The sequence below is a fragment of the Otolemur garnettii genome, unplaced genomic scaffold (assembly GCF_000181295.1).
Source record: "Otolemur garnettii isolate 467f Iridium unplaced genomic scaffold, OtoGar3 scaffold00214, whole genome shotgun sequence".
NCBI lineage: Eukaryota > Metazoa > Chordata > Mammalia > Primates > Galagidae > Otolemur > Otolemur garnettii.
The window spans coordinates 156,325-161,999 of record NW_003852609.1 but is presented as its reverse complement, the minus strand read 5'-3'; positions in this window follow the sequence as shown (position 1 = coordinate 161,999).

Below are 5,675 nucleotides of genomic sequence, written 5' to 3'. Positions count from 1 at the left end.
GAAGAACAGTCGTGCTGACTGTAGGCAGGCGTTTTTATTATGAAATTATCCCTGGCATCTCCTTTCCAGCCCTGTTTGCCACCCACCCACCTCTCCTATTCAGCACACCTTCCACATTATTCTTTATCTCCTACTGGCTGCCTAGTATCATCTGCCAAAAATCACCAGAACAAACCTGTTTGCACTAGAGTCATGGCAGGTTTGTAAGTTTCCTCACCAGCATTATTTGAATTTTTTTAAGAATGCATCTGTAATTACAAAATTGAAGCTTCTAATGGACACCTTTATAAGCACCTGGCAGCCTATTAGGTATGCACAAGAGGATTTTTTTTTTCTTGTTGTTTTCAGCACTGGAAGAAATACATGATTACTTACTGGCTCATTTCATAATTCAAAATTAGCTATAAAATTCCAAGGAAACCGCATTTGATTTAAAAATGTTTTCTTTAACTTCTTGTGATAAAAAGAGAACAAGAATGAATTAATTTCTCTTCTTGTGAAGGACTCAATTTTTGCTAGGACACGAAAGATCTAAGATAGTGTTACCATTTTAAAATGCTGTTGCAGTTATGGGTAGACCCAGATAATAGCTCCGATGTAATCCCAGATTCCCACATTGAATTAAATCTGATTTGGGTTATTTAGGTCACATACTAACAAAGTGCCCTTTCTGTGTCATTTCTCTGTAAATGGTGGGTGTGCTTTAGCTTTCTCTATAATATACATTTATTTTTGGAGCTCATTAAACAGGTTAGGCAATTTAAATAGGTCTAGCCAGTAGGTAAGAGTTAAAGCTGAGAGGTTAGAAATAGTCTCTGTGGTATTATCTAACAACACAGGATGAGGGTCGTTTTTAATTCTTAGCTGCTACCTGCGACAGCTCTGAGAGCCATTTGAAAATCGGGTCTCAAAATCAGCTCTCCTCTTGAAATGGAAAACACTTTTCATTAATTTTTATATTGTTATTTCTTAAGAATATTAGTCTTTTTAAATACAAAACTCTGATAGTGAATACTGTCATTGTGTCCAGATGGGTGCAAGAATAAGGAAATTCTATTTTAAATAGTAGAGTCTAATTTGTTGTCCCCACAACCCCTCTCTTAACCCCCTGAGCCACAAATGCAGTTATAGTTTCTTCTTGATCTTAAATTGCTTTGAATGTTTTGGAAGCCTAAAATAAACTAGATGCTTAGGAATTAATGATTCAGTTGTACTTTAGTAATGGCGCCATACAAATTCATTTGCTTGTCAGGATGGCACCGTAAAGCAGAGCCTCTGTCTGGGAAGTGACTTCCTTGTGTGTTGGTGACATTAATTCCTCAGTGCCTCATGTAAGTCCTAAAAGGGACTGTTGTTACCTGGAAATACTAGCCAGAATGTCCAATACAAGGGACTTCTCTTATTTCAAATGTCTCCATCAATGGAAGAATTTATGCCTCTGTTTTGGGAGTTCAAAAAACCGCAATTTCATTTGTTAAATCTTCAAAATTTTAGTGACAGAACAGTGAAGAGGAGCAATTTCTAAAGAATGGATAATTAATAATTCCATAATTGGAGGTAGAAGCCCACAAATATTACCTTGTGGTATAACATGCAAAATTTTAAGATGCACATTTTTGATATGTTCAAAATATTCTCATTAAGAAATTCTAGACTTGGCGGCACCTGTGGCTCAAAGGGGTAGGGCGCTGGCCCCATATGCTGGAGGTGGCGGGTTCAAACCCAGCCCCAGCCAAAAGCTGCAAAAAAAAGAAAAAGAAATTCTAGACTTAAAAGCAAATCAGACCCACACATATTTTATTGTACTTCACTTGCTCTTATTTCAGCAAAGTGATCTGAACCTAATACCTGGAGAACAATCTTGACATTCTTATGAACTCAGAAAATAGAGCAATTCAAAGATAGCAAGGAACATGCCAGGAGTTGAAAAAAAAAGAAGGTGATAACAAGAAAATATTTTCAGTATGCTTTTTGAGAAAAAGAGGTAATCCATGGGAGGACTATTAATCAGGACATAGGCGTGTTTTGAGGATTTTCAATGGAGGTTGGAATTACTGTCCTTGTCCAAAGAGAGCAGATATTTTGAGCCATTATGTAATCTAGCAGCTATGGCAATGCCCTTTTGTATGATAAACAAAGTAGCAAAATAGAATCAGGCAAATGAATTCCACACAAAACTGTGTGGCGGTGTTTGGCTTCAGCCTCCGTATGTTGTTAACTGTTGTGTTGTGATCGTGATGCTGTACAACCTACAGTGTAGCTGGGAGATTTGAACGATAATAACTATCACCACCCATTTGAGGACATGAATCAGCACCACCTGTGAGCCATGACTCGAACAAATAGCAAGACAAGCTCATCAGTGATAATGCACTCCAGGGAAAATGAGTTCATCCGCAGATCACTGCTGACTGCAAATGTGGACAACAGGCCTATGTAACTCCAAATTACTAAGAACAGGAGTCTTGAAGCTGCACAGTCAATGTATATTGTGGGTTTATGGTGTGCTAAGAATTGTTCTTATCTTATATATGGCTTACAATAATTGGTTCTTGTTCCTGTGTATCTTGAAAGTGTATTTAAAGGGACCAAAATTGCATTTGATAAAGATCAAAGTAAACTAAAAATTTGCATTCAAAAAAGCAAAATAGCCATGTGTTAAATAGGGTTTTAAAAGAATGTGTAAGATAGATTTGATAAGAAAAGCAAAGGAAAGAAAAATAGCAAATAGTACAGACAGGCAAGTGGAGGAGTAGAGGTCATCAAATCCAACCTCAAACCTGTTTCAAGTCCCACATGGGGAAAGAACAACAAAACCACAGAAATCAGGAGAACTCCCCCCTCCGTGAAGCCATCTCCAGGAATGCTGCCACAGCAGGGGGGCTGCTGCTTCCCTTCATCATCTGGTTGGATCAAGTATGTCCTATTTCCATGGAAACAAGAACTTTGAATCAGGTGCATATGGAACTTAAAAATGAACGAATGAATGAATGAGTAAATAAATAAATAAATAAGATGGTAGGAAGGAATGAAGGGAGGGAAAAGAGAAGGGAAGGGAAGAGAAGGAAAGAGAGGGGTAGGGTAGGGGAAGTAAGAAGAGGCAAAATAAGCCTTCTTGATTATATATACATGCAGTAAACCAATTTATTATTAATGATGACATTGTTCTGCTCACTCTTGTAATTTCTCAAGCCTGTGGACTTAATTTATTTGACTCAGAGACAACTGTGGGTGTGAGTTTGAATGACCATGTAAGCATTTTTTTTTTTTATGACTTACATTGTGTAAAGTACAAAAGAAACAGTTTCACTCAAAGCTGCCCCCTCTGTAGGGGTCCTGGGGTTTCTATTCCTGCTCTATGTTAATGGCTAATGTGACTTTTTCCCTGTTTACTCTCAAATGATTTTTTTGGAATATAAACATGGAAAATCAATGGAAATACATATTATCTGATAACTACTTCCAGCTGCTTTCAGCCAAGTCTTGAGATTCAAAGTTTAGATCTCTTACTAGACTTCCGAAAAGCGTTGTTATGCATTGGCTATAAAGAAATACCCTTTGGAGTGCTTCAATGCCAAGAAAAGTTAAGTTTACAGCACTTCATAAGCTCAGCCCTAGGGATTCTTCACAACAGAGTTCTATGTGAATACGTTGGAAAATGACAATAGCAACCACCTCAAACGGCTACATGATAAAGCAGAAATATAATTGAGATCAATGTTACCTAACTATACATTCGTTAATATGCATGCTCTAATGCATATTCTATGTATTGCAAAATTAAATTCATCTATTTTGGTGAATGCTAGTAACTTCAATTTTAGATGCTAAATTACATAAGATAACATAAAACATGTTCATTTATTTAACAAATGTTTACTACTCACATGCTCTGTGTTTTTACTTTTTTATGCCTATTTCTTTAGGTATTGGGGATACAAGTACCCAGATAACATTAAAAATGTTCATTCATCTGACAAATATTTACTAAGCATTTGTGATGTGGCTTTACTGTGTATGTGCTTACTCTTTGGTGCTGAGAAAAAAGTCCCATTTCTTGGACAGTTGATATTAAAGTGTACATCTTATATCCTGTTTGTATAGTTTAGCTTACTAGGGAACAGCTACCCAGTTAACTATGTATAGATAAACTATGTAAAATAAACGAATTTTAATGCTATGTAACCTGCCCCTATCATAAATTTTTGTTTAGAGTTTATCTTAGTGCTACAGATAAATGAACAGCATGTAAAGATTATCTGATATTTCATAGAGAAGTTAATACCAAATTCTTTCAGGCATTATTGTTTTATCTTTACTGCTAGAATAAAGTAATTGCTCACAGTTATGCTTGAAACAAAGCAAACTGCTAGATTTCTAAATAGTTACTGCTAGGTTACTAAATAGTTCTCCATTGTTGTCAAGCTTAATATCTTTTTTGTACAATATAGACCAAAAAGTGTGCTCTTAAAGTGTGCTCTTAAGGGCACAAAAGTGCTATGATGACTACAGAATAGTAGATATTTCGAGTTTCTCTTTTTCCCCATAACGAATTATATTTCTTGACTGGTTAAGGCTCCATTTTCATGATGTCAGACCACTGAATGGAATTTTGCATTCTTAAAACTTCAAAAGCTTCATTATGGGATAACATTCACATCTAATCTGAAAGGAAATTCTTCATTACATTCCATTTCCAGAGAGTTTTTTAAACAGATGAGAGTTGGGAAATTTCTACTTGGATGGCCACCTCCAATTGTCACTCCTGAACCTGTTCTCCCTTGATAATCAGATTTTTAAATGTCAAAATCAATCATACTTAAATTTAGACATAATCATATAATTTCAGAGCTGGAAATAGCCCTTTAGGTCTCCGTAGTCCAATCCATTTATTTCATAAATGAAGATTCTGAGGAAGGCGCTGGCTGCTTTGCATGATGTGTTACTGCCAATCTGTTTCATGTTCTGATTCCAGTAATTGACTCAGTTAGAGGGAAAGATTCATTCTTTTACATAAGAAGCTGTAAGATATAAACTCACAAACTTGCTTGAATTGAAACTGTTAAATTAGTTACAGCTTCCTTAAGTATTATTTTTTTCTGAAACTTTGTCAATGATTTGTATTCATAGTTTGGGCAGAGTATACATTGATACATATTTACATGTATAATTTATTTAAAGTTATACAGCCTAATTATTCCTCTCCCCCCCCCAAAAAAAATCCAAATATGCAAGGGTCCTTTAACTCACAAACAATGGAACCATTACAATTAAAATGAGATCAGAAATCAGACAAGGAAAAGAGAAAAAAAATGACAAGAAAAGCAAGATCATTCTTAAGCATTGAACTTCATGCTGAGCTTTCTGGCCATCAGGGTAATGGCAGGATAAAGTCAGTCCCATTTTTAGATGAAATGAGGTATAAAACATTTCTGCTATTGAATTCTAAATGGTTTTAGGATTGAGATCTTTGTGCAAAGAACACTAATATAATGCATAAGGTCTCCAAAAGATGCTTTGGAAAAACAAATTAAAATTTCTTGGTGGTTCTTACATTGAATCCAGTGAAAATATTTGAATATTAAATTGTAATCCTGGGAAAGAATTTTCTTTAAGGCAATAGAGTGTTGATCTAACTTGTTACTGATAAACTCAATTGAAGCAGAAGAGGAAAA